Source organism: Canis lupus, chromosome 33 (assembly GCF_003254725.2).
Source record: "Canis lupus dingo isolate Sandy chromosome 33, ASM325472v2, whole genome shotgun sequence".
In the NCBI taxonomy this organism is placed as follows: Eukaryota; Metazoa; Chordata; class Mammalia; order Carnivora; family Canidae; genus Canis; species Canis lupus.
This window is the reverse complement of record NC_064275.1, coordinates 15442970-15460427: the sequence shown is the minus strand read 5'-3', so window position 1 is coordinate 15460427 and position 17458 is coordinate 15442970. Positions and strand designations below refer to the sequence as shown.

General features: G+C 37.4%; 1 long non-coding RNA gene across 19 annotated transcripts in view; it reads right to left on the bottom strand.

The window, feature by feature from the left end:
* Nucleotides 1-17441, bottom strand: part of LOC112678721 (uncharacterized) — a 290591-nt gene extending 273150 nt beyond the window's left edge. For 18 of the 19 annotated variants that reach the window (XR_007408007.1, XR_007408008.1, XR_003147782.3 and 15 more), the window contains exons 1-2: nt 17266-17441; nt 14177-14285 (exon numbers count right to left, since the gene is read on the bottom strand). This is a non-coding gene — a long non-coding RNA (uncharacterized LOC112678721). Of the gene's footprint in view, nt 1-13541; nt 13654-14176; nt 14286-17265 lie in introns of those variants that run through there. The other variant, XR_003147824.3, reaches the window with a different exon arrangement.
* Between the last annotated feature and the right edge of the window lie 17 nt (nt 17442-17458).

The window sequence follows — 17458 nt, the reverse complement described above, 5'->3', positions numbered from 1 at the left end:
CAAGCCAGCTCTGTGCTCCATACTTACTTCTTTGTTCCCTATTCAATACCCTCTAAAAGCTTCTCACCTTCTGCCCTGTTTTGCAATTTTCTTGACTGCTTTGTGAAGTTTTAAATAAAGTTTGTTTGTATAACCTAAATTGCCTTCTTTAATTATTTTTTTAGCAGACTACACTGGTCACATACCCATAAAGCCAGAACTAGATGGATGGCATCTAGATAGAGAAAGGAGGAGATGTGTGAGTAAAATGAGTATCTGCTAAAGAATTCCAACTTGCTTTCCGCACAAGGAAATGTTATTTATCACATGTTTTGAAATAGGAAGATTTTATCCATCATTGTCCCCAAAGATCTTTTCTTTTCTAGACAGAATGCCCAGGAAATTATCAGTATTGCTAAAACTCAAATAAACCATCAAAACCAAAACAAAAGCAGTAACAAATATTATGAAAGTCACATTATAAAACAGCAGTATTTAGAGACTCTTATAACATAGAAGGTAATTCTGAGAACCATCTTGACGTTCATGACTCAACTGCTCAACGTCTCTACCTTTAAGAATTTATTCTTCACCAGCGTGAGAGCAGAGGACTGTAATTTATAAGTATATGTAACTATGTCCTACAGGCCAAATTGCCATTACAACACATGAAAAGTTGAAATCCAAGAGTGAAGCATCGCCTGGGACTGTGGACTTTGAAACCCAAACATAGCCAGGCTTTGGGAAATAGTCTCACAGTTTGTGCTTATTTCTTATTAAGCAGCTGTTTTTCAGGAAGCAGCAAAAAAACACATGTTGTTTTGTTCTATTTTTCTAAAGGAAATAAGGGAGTTCCCAGATTCTAAGTAGTATGCTTGTATTCCTAATCATGCACAAAAGTCTCAGAAAAGGTGATTGTTAAACCAACTAGTTGTTTTGTTTTTAGAAGCCTTCAGGAAAATGCAGCATTATTCCTAACACTTTCCACTAAAGCAGCAGCAACTTCCATAGAAACTTGCCTGTACAAAGCTCTTGTTTCACAGCAGAGAGACCGGTGGAGAGAAAGCTCAAGTATGAGAAAGGTGAGGGTAAATTCAAAATCACAAGAGTCCATGGGAGCGACACAGTGGCCAAAGAACACAAAAACCACATAGTGAGCTTTTGACACCCTGAGAGTGACTCAGGAGTTCTTTATTATTCAAACAACAACAAAAAAAGATTATTTTTCCCTGACAAAGATTAGTATAGGCCATTGAACAAGAAGGAGCTCTTGGGACCACAATGTGCTAGGTCTTGGTTCTCACAGAAGTTTTCTTTCCTCTAATGAATGCCCAGTGTTAATGATTTGCAGAGCTATCTGTAATCCCCATGAAGGATACTCCAGATGGAGCCACTCTGTCCTCGTCATCTCTCTGCACTCTCTTATGTTAGCAGTGGGGAGACCCTCAAAACTGGAGATTTGCAGTGTAAAGAAAAAGACACAATTTATTATTCAGCCGGATGGATGTTGCCCATATGTCCATGTGTGACAACAGTGTTCTCTTTTCCTACATATGACTTTAAAAGGGATAAATTAAAACTGCAGCCTTGAGTAGGTATGGGGCACATGAATGCCCTCTTGATGTTTAATTGCAGGGGAAGTGATCCCTGGAAATGAGCCAAGGTATCTTGTAAATCCAACAGCCTTCATTTAGTGCTGCCTCTGCCTCACTGACACCGAGGTGCTATGATCTTATTCACTGCCCCATACCAAAAAGCTGTGTGCAATTTTCTGCTCTGTCTGGTAAGGATGATTTAGCCATTGTTATGTTTAGGTCATAGTTAATTTAATCACTCCTAATGTTAATGCACTGTAATGCATATGTTAATACTCATAGCATGCTGCTTAGGGGACCTTTGGGTTCTTTAGTGTCAGCCCATTTCACTGGCATGGACCAGGTTCAGGAAGTTTCTTTCACAAAAGCATTTTGCACTCATTAATTCTTACAATGCTCTTGAGTATGAGGCAGATTATACTCAAAGCTGTAGCAGCAGTACTAGAAGAAATAGTATTTTCTGGTACTTTCCTACATGCATAGCCTTCTTTGACATTCTTTGCCAAAAAAAGATTCAGTTACCAGCTAGGCATCACACTTTTATTACCTACGGCCTGTAGCTGGTGGAAGTCTGGTGTTAGAATCCTGCTGTGCCTGACATGGTGCTCAGGGAAACGATCCCTTCCCTGATACACTTGCAAACATCTATTATAACCTATCTGGAAGGACCACAATCACCCAGACATTACCTCTGACCACAGCATTGCCAATAAATATTTATTTACAGTCCTTAGGAAAATTTTTGGTTTATTTCAGGTATTATCAATGAATCAGGGACTCCTACTATAATATTATATCTAAAAGTTACTCTAGAGATCATCTCATTCAACACACCTGAATGTCAAAGAAGATAGGTCATTTCCCCAAGAGCATTCAGCTAATTAGTGTCAGAGATGGTAGTAAGGTGGATTTCCAGAATCTCTGTCCCTTCACTCCAGCTCTCCTGTCAAAGCCTTGACTGAACTCTGTGGAAGCTTTAGATCCTAGGATCAATGTACTTGGTCTCTTAGGGCAGTGCTAAATGACCACCCATCATTTGACGAGAGAATATTGAGCACTTACCAAGCGCTGGACACTGGACTTAAGAGTGGGGATACAGTTATAAAAGCCATATTGAGTCACTATGTTCAGAGAAATCTCTATTTTAGGCCATATTTCTGGCACCCAACCTGCCGTCTGATATTTTTCAGATAGGTCTGGAAAAACTCCTCTTATTTTGTTGGGTAAAATTAGAAGATAGAAAGTAATGTCCATTTTCAATGGGGCTGACACCTGCAAGTAGGACTTAAACACTTTAGAATATAACCTATGAAATAGGTAAATATGCAGCTGGGATGATAACCATAAGCAACTGGTTTTATATAAATAATGAAATTAAGGCCAAAGTGTCTTTTTATTAGCTATAAACTGGGGGGGAGGGAAAGTGCATTTAGTAGGTACGTAGAATAGAAGAAGAGCACAATGGAAGTGACATATTGGAATTAATCATTTCTTCTCTAATTTATTAGAACTGCTTCCTGTGGGAGATGAGATTTCAAGAACTGTTTGAGTGATGAAGAAAAGGGAATTTGTCAGGGAGAATCAGAAGTTTTGTGAGAGAAAGCAATTTGCTCAAGGTCACTTAACTAGCCAGTGTCAGAGTACGGAATTAAACACACTGAAAAGAAATGAATGTTTCTATAGTGAGTCTCTTATAAGAACACCTTCAAGCTGATGTCAAGAATTTCCTCCAGGAGGTAGATGAGAATTATAGTAACCTTCGTGAAATTACACATTGTGTCTCGGAGAAAAGGGGCTCTGAGATTTTTTGACTGAGAAATCTGGGTTCCAAGGGCAGATCTAAACTTCCCTTCCATATTACCCAGGAAGATGCTTTTCAAATTTGTATTGAACCTAAAGCAAGACAAAAAACACCCCTCTGAAAAAGATGAAAAGTTACTTCACTTAACCTTTCTTCATCTGACAAATTTAATCCCCATTTTCCTCTTGAAAATAAGAGTAATAAATGAATGTAAACATTCATGACAGTATGTCTGTCAAGAATCTCTCCCAACTAATTAACCTGAGTAAGAATGGAGCAAGGCAAGCAACTTGGCTGATCACATAAATGCCAAGTCAGAGAGAAATTTCTTTCAATTAGTCGTATCATCTGGACCTGAAAGTACCTTCCTTATGATCTCCACACTTCCCAGCCCTGACTACTCTGTTCCTTGCTTGTTCTTCATAGTAAGCATCCCTATTTGAAGTTATATTACTTTTTTCCAGATTCTCTTTCCCCTCACTGGAGTGAAAGCTCTATGAAGGCAGAGTCCTTAGTTCACTGCTGCAGCCACAGCACTTAGAATAGGACCTAGTACATAACTAACATTCAATAACTATTTGTTAAATAAATGTCTAAGAAATGTCATGAAATACTCAAAGTAATTGTTTTTGTTTTTCCAAATGACAGCAAAACACTCAGAGAGTGAAATTATTGAATAAAAACAAAGGGTAAAGAAAAGTCATTTTCCATGATACAATGTTTCTCTATTTTTAAATAGTGTATTTTATACATTGGGACAGTATCTTCTAGTGCAATGTCTAGGATTTCGCCTATATATACATGGGAGCTTCATCTGAGACACGAAAAGCCTAGAGATCATGCATTAAAAATGATCAATGGAAATAAGAATACATTTTTTTAAACGTACATCTTATCTCAGAATCAAAGAAGTCCAGATAAGAAATAATACGGTTTCTTAAAAGATAGTATGACTATAGGAATGGTCACAGATCTTAAGAATCTGTTACATCTGGGATTTGGATCTTAGATCTGCTATTCACTGAGCCTGTGACCTTGGGGGAACATAGCCACAGTGAGATTTCATTTCTCTCTCAGTTAATTGGATAAAATAACATTCACCTTACACTAATGTTGTTAATATTATAATAATACAAATTATCAGAATGCTGTTTATATACTACTGATATGTTATATAATGTCATCATCGTCACCTTAGTAAGTCATGTAGCTAAAGCCTGAGGCACAGTAAAGTTAACCAATTCTTGTTCCTGCCCAGTCCACCTTGCACCATCCACTGTCTATTTCCCCAACATCTTTTTCCACCCAACCCGCACTGCCCATAGTGCCAAGTGCATGGCATGTTTAAGGTATCAGTGGATTTAGATGTATTTCCAAGTTTAGTAATAAGTGGATTGGGGAAGATGGGTGTTAAACCACTCAATCAGCTGTGGATCATAAAGCATCTTATCTGCATGTTTTCGGATCTTGTAAGCTTTCTAAGATGCATCTTAGTGACTTGCATGCACACTCTATTTCTCCTGCAAGATTGTATGTGCCTCAAAGGTAGGAGGTGAATGTTTATCATCATTGTGTGCCTCACAGAATCTTAGTATCCTTCACATTGGTAGTGCTTAAAAGCACTGTTTAATGATTAAACATGAATTTGATGAGGATCTCAGACAAATTTTTGCCTTCACCATATATAATATGTGCATTTAATCATTATACAGCTGTACAAATTAAAGTTATAATTTTTAAGCCTTATCCTAATACTGTACTATTGTTCTGCAAATTAATTTTCAGTGAAAATTCAAGTTTTTGTGATTTATCTTAGTACCTTTTTACTAATGAAGTTAAGCAACATTTCTTAGAGTATTTTGTTTCCTAGCCTATGAATGTGTATTTATAATCTTTAGTGTTTTGTATGCTAAATTGTTTATTTGAAAGAAATTGGTACTTTTGTTGTTGTTATATGTTCTGAACACTTCCAGCCAATAGCTTGTCATTTCATTTTGTTTAATGTAATTTTTTAAGAGAAATTTTTTATTTTAATGCCACCAAATTTGAAAGTTTTAAAATTTATGTTTATTTATTTTTAAAATAGATATATCCAAAGTTGGCTGGACGCCTTAAAAATAGCCTCCTATATTTTCCCTATCATGCTGAAGCATAACTTTTACTTTAGGATTTTACTCTACCAAGATAGATTTTTTTTAATTATATGGTGTGAGGTAGAGATTTGTTTGTTTTTTTCCAATTTGGATAACTAACTCCCAATAGCAGTTTCTAAGTGATCCATCTTTTCCTTATAGATTTACAATAACACTGCTGAGGCATTTGAAGTGTTCATATGCATGCAGGGCTCTATTTGGATCTATTGGTTTTTCTCTTCTTGTGATAATTCCATTGACTTAATTACCAAAGATTTACTTTAAACACTGATACCTGGTAAGGTGAGTCCCTCTCAATGACTTCATGTTCTGGTTTGTTTTGCTTTGTATCGTCTATTCTCAGTGCATAATACTTGATGATTTTGGAAAACTCAATCATATTGAAAGAGTACTTATGGTTTTATCTACTTTTTAAAATTCTATCATTTCTAGGTGTTTGTATTGAGGCTTCTGAGGTGATTTTGACAGATGCTAATGCATCTTTACTGCATTTCTCTTGGATTACTTTATCTGCCTACCAGAACAGGCAACATAATTTGTGGGGCCCAACATAAAATGAAAATGTGATGCCCCTTAATTGAAAGTTATTAAGAATGTCAAGATGGTAAAAAAACAGAGCATTGAACGAAGCACTCTAACCTTTCTAAACATGTAGGTGTCATTCCCATGGAGCCAGTTCTACTGTCCAGTCACATGCTTGAGTCAACTGCTACATGCTTTTGACTCATTCCTCATGATCTCCCCTTCAGCCAGTTTAATGCCTGTTTCTGGAGGTTCCATGTAAGTCCACAGCCCTTGCCAGTCCTATGATTCTCTTCTAAATTCCTTCACAATTTCATACTTGGTGTCCCCACAGTTATAACTAGGGCTTCATAGTGCCTGGGAGAGCTCAGTTATCAGATCTGCCATATACATCTCTTGGTTGTAGTAATGTTGGCAAATTTAATAAATATTTATACCTCATAACTTTGTATCTGGTATAATCAAGAAGAAGGCATGACACATATAATTAGAAAGATAAGTCTAACACAACTGGCAAAACAGAAAAAAAATAGAAGATAATATAAGATAGGAGAGCCCGTAATATTAAGAAAAACGCAGCTGGGTTCACATATCAGTTCTATTACCTCTTAGCTGCAAGTTACTTAACCTATCCGAGCTTCAGCTTCCTCTTTTTCAAAAATGGGGATAAAAATACTGCTTACCTCAGAGTGCTATGTGTAAATTAGATACAAAGTCTGTAAAGCACTTGGTGGAATTACTAAAGAATCATATATAATCAGGACTCTTTATTGTAGTTATTAAATTATGAAATTGTCTTACATAAGTGAAATGTTTATGGGAGTTCAGAAAAGAAAGTGTTGTTTAAGCAATAAGGGAAGGGTTCATGCAGTATACAAGACAACTAGGTCTTCTCCCCATCTCCACCATGATCCCACTTTTTTTTTTAAGATTTTATTTATCCATTCATGAGAATACACAGAGAGGAGAGAGAGAGAGAGAGAGAGAGAGAGAGAAAGAGAGAGAGAGAGAGAGGCAGAGACACAGGCAGAGGGAGAAGCAGGCTCCATGCAGGGAACCTGACGTGGGACTCAATCCCGGGTCTCCAGGATCACACCCTAGGCTGAAGGCGGTACTAAATTGCTGAGCCACCTGGACTGCCCAGATCCCACTTGTTTAAGTAAACACCACTATTCCCTCAAATTTTCACAATAACCTTCTAACAGGCACCACTGTTTCTTACTCTTCACTCTTTAGAAACCATTCTTCACAGAGTAGCCAGTGTAATAGTTTTAAAACATATAACATTTCCCACCCTTCCACCACTTACGAGCATTCCAGTAGTATTCCAGGACACCTGTAAGTCACAATCCTTACCATGGCTTAGAAGTTCCTACATGATCTACTACTCTTGCTTACCTCTCAGAATTTTTCTTCTACTGCTTTCCATTCTACTGAATGACTTCCTAATATTTTAAGTTTCACTGGCCATCTTTCTGTCCCTTGGGTAATTAAACTTGGTTCCTGACTCAGGCCTTCATGCTCAAAGTTCTTTCTGGCTAGAAAGTTCTCATCCCAGATCTCCATATGGCCAGCCCCTTCCCAATGCCAAGGTTTTAACCCAAATGTGACCTTTCTAGGAAAGTTCTTTCATCATTTTAAATTTTGCTCAATTCACTTACCATCTATTTTATCTTAAGCATTTTTTTTTTCATAGCACTATCTGAAATTGTATTAATTTGTGAGTTCATTACAGGTTTCCACCCACTAGAACCAAAGTTCTTTTAGAGGGAAAGCCATGCTTGTTTTGTCTAGGTTTCTATTTCCTGTGGTTAGTTGCTAGATTAATAAATATGTATTGAGTGAATTAATAAATTCTAGAGGTTTAAGAGGGGGAGGGAATGGGGATAGTCTGGAGCTTTCCAGAGGAACAATATAATACACAGGACAGTGGAGATGAACGTGGCATGCAAAAAGTGTGAGAAGACTTTAAGTGTGAGAGCTTTAATGTTGAAGCCATCGCTTTTGCAATTATACAGTGAATTCCTTCAAGCCAGGGAACTGGTGACCCCAGATCCCAGTGCAGTGTGTAACTTATATTAGGTTTTCAATAAATGGTTGTTGAAATGAATTAGTTGATTTCTCTTAAATAGTGCACAAATACATTTATAGTTCCAGTCTTAAGCGCAGGAAAGACTTTCTTTTTTCCTTTATTAGAAAAAACTCTTTTGTATTAGTTATCAGCAATGAATTGTGAGGAAAAGCAGGTCACATAGGTGCTGTAGTATGAACAAACATAGGTTTTATTTAATCACTAAGATGGCATCTAACAAATTTATCAGTTGAGGTTTATGATGGTGGTTGGGGTAGAGATTCACTTAACTGCATATATTTGAAGGTGACCTGTGAATTCATTTTACATCAAAGCTTAAAAGGATGACTTTCTGGGCAGATTGTTTAGGAGACGAAAGGAACTTCTGCCCTCAGCTGAATATGTCACTAGTACAGCTGGAATGCAGTGCTACCACCCTCAGGAAGTGAGTCAGTCCTTGCAATTGCCTGACCCTGAACGTTCAAAGGCACCCAAAAGTTTCCTTGGCATTTCAGTGGCAGGGACATTTGATCAAAATGTATTTATGTCCAACACGAAACTTAGTATGTGAAGTTATTCTCACTTCCTCTATGTGACTATAAAAGGTCTGGATGAAGAGTTGGAAGTAGAAAGAAAAAGAGAAATGACTTATTGTTTGCAAAGAGGAAAACAACAGGTGCCAGCATATTAAACAGAAGTTTAATGCAGATCACAAGGACTCATGGAGAAGTAGGTGATGTGAATTTGACTGCCCACGTAGTCTTGAATCTCATTGAAAACTGTGATAGATTCATTTATCTTTCCCCTCCAAAACACATAGCAGATATTACTTTAGAAAGTAAGTATAGACAGGTGCTCAATTCAGAAAAATGGGTCATGGATTGACTCTATACTCACTTTGCTGATCTCTTTTGCCAGCTTTTGGTCTCATGTTAAACAAAGATTAATTGACTACTCCTCTGTTCAAGATATAAGGTTAAATCCCTGGTCTCAAAGACTTTAATATATGGTAGGAAAAGTCTTGTAAGTATAGCAGCAGCTAAAATACATATGAAGAATAAGGGCCATAGGAAAAAAAGAAAGAGCAGATATAGGCCACCTAAATAGTATCACAAAGTAAAATTTGTGTGTCACTGTTTAAGTTGATAGATGAGTCTCAGGAGAAGTGAACAATGAAAATCTAAATAAAAAGATCCTCTTGTGGGTTTTAGGATTGAGAAACATTTTAAAATAGGGGAAATGGAAACAAGTAATGAAGGAGCCTGACTACAGGTATCGAGGTGGTGGCAGGGGGGCATGTGATAAGAAACACCAAATGGTGGGGATCCCTGGGTGGCGCAGCGGTTTGGCGCCTGCCTTTGGCCCAGGGCGCGATCCTGGAGACCCGGGATTGAATCCCACATTGGGCTCCTGGTGCATGGAGCCTGCTTCTCCCTCTGCCTATGTCTCTGCCTCTCTCTCTCTCTCTGTGACTATCATTAAAAAAAAATTAAAAAAAAAAAAAAAAAGAAACACCAAATGGCCCCTTTAGGACTTAGGTAAATGAGCCACATTGGGCCCACAGACCATTCTTAAATAGAATCTAACTGATTGCAAAGACAGTATGTGTGGCTGAACTAGGTTTGAATCTGTATACACTTTTCAAATCAGAATTTAGGGGGAAATGATGCAAACATCATTCTTTTCATTTGAGAAATAGAAATTAATTTAAGGATAGGGATAGGGTTAAATGTGATAATGTCAGAAACATAAGCACTCAGAAAAGGGTAGCTCTTAGCCTATATTGCATACCATCTGGCTATGCATATTCTCACCAAGTAAAGGAAACACCAAAGCTGTTTACCTTGATATTTTGAATTATAAATCTAGAAGACCTGAAATAGCATAGTAGCTACATCCACAAGAAACAAAAATGCCAGAGGTGGTAGAAAATCAATAGCAATGGAAGCAAGGTCAAATAAGGTGATGAAAGGCAGTTTCATTTGTCAGCTAGGCAAATAGCTTCATATTTCATGTGGGCTAATTATGGTGCTTGTGGATAAGTAGGATGTACAAGAAACAATTTCCAAATAGTCTTTCTTTGTTTAAGTGATAAAAAACTAAGCTACTTTAAAAGGGAGGAGGAGTCCTGAGAAGCAAAATGTCCATTTTCATTCTGGATTAATGATTACTATCCAAGTGTGAAATTAGATAAATACACATTCCTTCATGCCGAGCAAAAATTTGAAGTGTCCAGGGATTTCTGACAGTGTCACACAGTGTCTCTGTTTTTTCTTTCTGCTTATTTCTCACAATTTGCAGAATGGTGTCAAAATGTTTGTCACTATGATAGAGCAAAAGAGAGAAAAGAGAAACAAGAGGGCAGCCCGGGTGGCTCAGCAGTTTAGCACCGCCTTCAGCCCAGGTGTGATCCTGGAGACCGGGGATCGAGTCCCACATCAGGGTCCCAACATGAAGCCTGCTTCTCCCTCTGCCTGTGTCTCTGCCCCCGCCCCCCTCTGTGTGTCTCTTACGAATAAATAAATAAAATCTTAAAAAAAGAAAAGAAAAGAGAGACAAGAGGTTTTATCATTTGCCAAAAGCATACTGCAAATCACTTCCAAAGCTCTTTGGCTCCCTGATAAAGCAGATGAAAAGCAAAAATATGGTTCTGTGTAAAGTAAGGTAATCTTCTATTTTAGTGATTCTGGAAAAGATCTCACATAAGCCTCTCTTAAGAAAGAGGAGGTTGGGCAATTGGGTGGCTCAGCAGGTTAAGTGTCTGACTCTTGATTTTGGCTCAGGTCATGATATTTTCTAGAAGTAAAAGAGTCAATTTGCAAATTGAAAAAGCATATTATGCCTCAGAGAAGAATATTTAATGTAGAATGATGAGCACCAGTATATGTCTTAGTAGAATTACTGGACTTTGAAGATATATAAAAAATAAAGAATTTTCTGAGCATCCATAACCAAGAAAGAAAAGAAAGGAAGGAAGCAAGGAGGGAAGGAAGGAAGACAGGAAAGAAGGAAGGAATAAAAGGAAGGAAGCAAGAAAGGAAGAAAGAAAAGGAAGGAAGGAAAGAAGGAAGGAAGGAAGGAAGGAAGGAAGGAAGGAAGGAAGGAAGGAAGGAAGGAAGGAAGGAAGGAAGAGAGGGTATCCTTATACACTGATTCATCTTCTCCACTTTTTTCCAGCAACATTCAGGGGGAATTGCAGCAACTGATTTAAAAAAAAAAATCTTAGGAACAGGATAAGCTCTCAAGAAACTTTTTAATAAAAACTATATTTGTTTCTGATAGAACAACAGGGTAATGAAGCCTGATTTTTTTTTTTGCACATTTGCTATAATTTGTTCAGTCAAAGAACTTTTCACTAACTTCCTTCATGGTTTGATATGAATAAGAAAGTTCTGCCACATTGAAGATATTTTCAGAGCAGAGCAAGCAAACAATGACAATCATGCACCAGAAAGAGGCTCTGTTTTTCCTATGCAGGAGTTTTATGATGCTGCTAGACATTCTCCTCCCCACTGGGAGGGAGAAAGGTAGAGCAATCCCAGAATATGTAGTACATTTCATCAGGAAAAAATAAACTGTCTATATCAAGGGGGCTACGATTTGTTCTGGTGTGCACAACAATCTTCTGGTTCATATTACGCAGTGACATAAAATTCTCCATCCTCAATCTAGGTAAAGAGGGTGAAGTATCCCTAACCTGGCTACACAATCAGATCCTGTGAGATCTGCTGGAATTCAATAATAAACACTCACAGACCTTGTTGATTCAATATTCAATTTGACACATTTGGATAAAGCCAACATTGCCCAGCTGTTTCCCCAACAAGGTGGCTAGGGAAGCAAGATTGCATTGGAGAAGCCTCAACAAAGAGCTGACATTTCAGCAAATTTGAAGGGGCACATTAGATGACCCAGAAAATGCCATTCCAGCATTGCAAGAGCAGACGTCGCCAGGTCAGAGGGAATGGAGAGTACATAGGTACAACTAGCCTCCCCTGTTCTTCCAACAGGGAGCATACACTGGGAAGCTGTCCAACGTGTTTGAAAAGTTTGGTAAAGAGTCTTGATTTTTATAACTCACCATTTCAAAAAGTCAAAATGCACTGCTTACTGAATTTTCAACTTCCAAGCAGGAATTTTTTTTTTTGAGAGAAGGCTGTCAGCTCATGTATTGTATTTCAAAGGTCTCAGAAAATACATGTTTGTCTTGCCCTTAGGCCTCATTAGGACTGGTGTGAATGCCATAATTTTCATTTTTCTTACGGGAAATAGAAGGTGAGGAATAATAAGTAAAGTGACATTAAATATTTTCTGAGCTGCTATCAGATTATATTCTTGTTTTCACCCCTTGTCACTGACCTAACATACCCCTTAAATACAAATGCACATACTTATGCATATAATAATCATCTGAAGAGCAGCATTATTTAGATTTCACATTTCAAAAGCTCCTTCTGTCCCTCTGAATCAATTCTGACTAAAACACTTAGAGAAAGGAGAAGTCAGTGGCTCATTCAAAAATCAACCAGTAAGAAGTTGACTTATTTGACATCCCTAGAGGCAAACCTCCAGATAAAGAAAGTATCAGATAGCAATACTGGTAAGTGTTCCTCTCTCTTTTCTTGCTTCTCTCACGGTTGAGTGACAATATCAGTTCCCTGTTTAGAGGGCAGCAAAATAGGATGGTTCACAGCCCTTATTGCTCATGTCCTGCAGCAGAAAGAAAGTGAGGAGAAGCTGACAAAGATATCTCACCCTCAAACAGCCTTTATGCCAAACAGAAATCCTTTTAGCCACTGGGCTCCTATGATAACTATTATTTCCATTCTGTGGAAAAGAGTCAGCTAGCAGAGGAGTTGAATTACAGAATCGTATAATTGAATATATTTCAAAAACTCTGGCTACAGTCAGTTTAGCAACCAATATTTTAGCTTTGGACTTTTGGTGAGTCAAATTTTATTGAATATGGTCCTGCTCTTTCCTATCAGATATTTAAGAATTTATGTATTCATGTATTTATTTATTTATTTATTTATTTATTTATTTATTTATTTGAGAGAGAGTGTCTGAGTTGGTGGTGGGAAGCAGAGGGAGAGGGGCAAGCAGACTTCACGCTGAGTCAAGCCCAACATAGAACTCAGTCTCATGACCCTGAGATCAAGACTGGAGCCGAAATCAAGAGTCAGATGCTTAACAACTGAGTCACCAGGAGCTCCTTTTCTCTATTAGATTTTAATACCAACTAGTAAATACCATATGCAGAAATTATATATTTAACTGTTTGTCACCAGAAATCATTTACACAAGTGTCCACTCAGCCTAGAGAGAAAAATTGGGGCATATAAGATACTGCACTGCAGAACTATTCAACACAGAAACAGGAAATTGTTAACAATTTTTTTAAAAGATTTTATTTGAGAGAGAGGGAGATAGCAAGAGAGGGAGCACAAGCAGTGGGGAGAAGGAGAAGCAGGCTCCCTGCTGAGCAGGGAGTCCATGTGGGGTTCGTTCCCAAGACCGCAGGATCATGACCTGAGCCGAAAGCAGACACTTAACCGGCTGAGCCACCCAGGTGCCCCTTGTTAGCAAGTTTTAAAGGTGACTGTCACTTTTAAAAAACAGCTTTTATGCCACACTTAATTAAAGTGTTGCATTCATTTGGATATGCTGTTGGCAAATCATGCTGCAAGTACATATCTGTTTATGGCTCATCAGGTATCATTTTAAAGTACAGATAATGAAGGTTTTTCTTGTCAATGGACTAAATGACTAGCCAACTGGCCATTCTCCCAGTGTGATATAAACAGCTGTGAAACTCCACTGGCTGATGTTCTATAATTTTAAATGAATGTATAAATGCGTAAATGATAATTTCTGGTTTCTTTTATTTGGGTCAGCCCTCCTGATATCATTTTGGTTTGTTGGTGTCTGGCCAACCGTCTATCACTGGCAATACCTTGGTTATTAAAACATACCATATGCATCTACCAATCATCTATGTTTAAAAAAATATCAGTTATCTAGTCTACTAAAATCCAGAAATTATGTCACTTACTTCATAAATGTGTTCCCCAACTCAGCCTTCTGTGATGTTCTCATGGCTCACGTTTCCTTCCCATCTCCAAAAGGAAGAAATCCAGCTTGGATCCATTTTTCACTTCTTTCTAGCCCCAAATGAGTGTGTGTGTGTTAGTCTCTGAGTGAGTAAGTGAGTGAATGCATTGGGGTGAGTTCTACTGAAGATGAGAAATAAGGAGGGAAAGTATATCAACATTTCTCTCCTCAGAATAAAGCGTCTTAGATAAATAGGTCCAGCAGGTGTACCCCAAGGAAACACTTTTACTGCCCACAAATTAAAATATCATCAGTAAATAATAGTCTGGGTTTATAGAAGAATGCCTCGGGTTTAACAGGCATAGGAGTTACCTTGAGACTTGCTCAGTTCTGGTCCTCAGACCAGATTTTGAATAACAAGGTAACAGACCATATGTGTTCCTTAAAAAGGTGCAATTATTCTTATATATCAAAATTATGCAATCATCCTATTTTAGGGAGTCCCAAAGATGATTCTGTGTAATACTACTTAAGTTTGATTTTATAAAAAGGATTTGGCAGTCATGAAATTTCAGGAAATGATCACTATTTTTTCCTCCTGGAGATTTCAAATGTAATATTACCATACCAAAAGGTAGAAGAAATGCTACCATCAAAAAATTGCTTTACATTAATTTAATTCAATGTCTCCTGCACTTATTTCATAAACATTTTTAAGCATAACACCTATAAAGGGAAGAAGTAGTTTTCCATGGAATGCAATTTATAAATGCTGTTTAGAATATGCTATTCATGTTTGTATTATTTTGTTTTCAAATTCTCTAAATTATGAGGATTCAGGAGCAGGTACAGAACACACATAGGAAAAAAGATATAGGATTTGGAGATGCAGAGTTGTGCTTGAACTATACTTTGGGAACCAAAAAAGCAATGGTCCTTATGGTGGAGAGGAGTATGTGGAAGTGTGTGGAAACAGCCAGAAGAACCCACTAGGCTCAGGTATAGGATATTTGAATCTAGCCCTAGAAAAGAAGCATTTTAGCCAAGAATAAGGCTAGTGACCACAGTTTTTGTCTTCAGGGAAAGACCTCCACCAAAAAGTGATGTTCTTTTTTTTAAGATTTTATTTGTTTATTTTAGAGAGAGAGCAAGAGCCAGCAAGAGTGAGGAGGGCTCAATCTCATGACTCTGAAATCATGGCCTGAGCTGAAACCAAGAGTTAGACATTTAAATGACTGAGCCACCCAGGTGCCCCCCAAAATGTCTGATGTTCTTGGTGACACTGGTAAGTAAGGTCTCAGAGCTGAATTGTGTGTGATTTAGAAAAAATAAAAATAAAATCATGAAATATCATGATTTGGGGGCATTAGAAATTTTAGATCTTATATTTATAATATCTAAAACATGTGTAAATGAAAGCCCTTATTAGATACAACACCAAAACAGCGCTAATTAAAATAGGGGCATAAAGGAACGGAAGAGAAAATAAACAATAGGACAGACACATAAAGCTGTAACATAAAAGAACAATTACAAATTGGCTGAGATCCAAAAAGGAGAGAAGAGAATAAAGGGTCTTGATGACAATTAGAGACACGACACAGGGTATGTGCCCTCCTGCTCCCTTCATACTCCTTAACACTTTCTTGTAAAAGGTCATCTTCAGGCTATTTTGATATGGTTATATATAATGTAGAACTACATTGAAAATAGGTTACGGGGCTTGATGTGGGGGACATAAAATTGACCACTTTCCCTTTACTTTTATGAACAGTCATAGTGTTGGACTATTTTTTGCTTGATGTAATTATTTCAGAGGAGCTGCAGATAAAATTTGTTCCCACATAATACTATTTAATGGTGGGACTAGCTACTTAGTTATTGCATATAAGTAAGTCAAACAGAGTGAGGTATTAAGAATTTTGTGACAATCTCATGTACTGTCATCCTTTAGAGAGGCTGTGGGGCTCCAGGAAGAGGGTCTTGGGGAATCCATGCTAAATGTTCTAAATTAAACAATTATTTAAAATTATTTAAAATTCAACAGAAGCATGTATTTAAACCATTTACTGGAAACTGGTCAAAAATGAAAGCACTGCAAACTTTATGGTTTCCTAGAGGCTATAATTTTTGGCTGCTCTTAGTGATATTTCAGAAAAACGCATATGGGTTAAGACCACCTTCCAGATGCCCTAATTTAAGTGCTATATTGTATGAAAGTATTAAATAAACTTTATTTAGCAATTTGTAGTTCTTTCATCTCAGCAATCTAAATTCACGAAACAATGTGACTGTGCATACATACTACTATATTAATATAACATTCACTAAAGTCTATGAGAAAGTTTACTTTATGATTAAATAGTGGGAAGTCAAAATTTGCAGGCTGCTATAAGATATTTAGGAATGTTTCATAATACTTTAAATTGCCATCAAATGCCCAGAAGTCAGAGAAATAAGACTAAAGAATTTGTTAAAGATTATTTTCTTAGTTTGGGAAAATTTCAGGGTATAAGTGTTAATTCACAGTATGGGTACACATAGTTAAAAAGATGTATGAAACTATTTGATAATATTTTGATCACACTGATCTGCAAGCGAACTTTATTTGATGTTTAAAAAAGGTGCAGTGGGAATGAGAGGTACAGGCTTGCGGTTATGGAGTAAGTCATGGGGATGAAAGGTACAAGATAGGGGATAGAATCAATGGTATTGTAACAACCTTGCATGGTGACAGATAGTAGCTACACTTGTGGTGAGCCTGCCATAAGGTATAGACTTACAGAATCACTATGTTGTACACCTGCAAGTAGTGTAAAATCGTGGGTCAACTATACTTTAATAATTTTAAAAACAATCGCATGTGTTCAACTAAGAGGCAGAGACTATGGGGCTAACAGGTTACCTACAACATGAATTTCTTTTCCTTCTAGATGTCCCAGAGTTTGAAGGGCAGCAGTCATTACCCCTGTAATAGAGGGCTCATGAATGAATGGGGGGTTTATAGGACCTTCTGTGTTATTTTCCTAGGGCTGCCATAACAAAATACCATAAACTACGTGGTCTAAATGACAGAAATTTATGTCTCACCGTTATAGAGGGTAGAAGACCAAGATCAAGGTGTCAACAAGGCCTCGCTCTCTCTGAAGGCATGAGGGAAGGATCTATTCCAAGTTGGATTCTGTTGTTTACAGTAGCATAACTCCAACATTCACATGGTATTCTCCCTGTGTGCACGTCTGTGTCCAAATTTCTCCTTTTCATAAGGATACATCATCTCAAA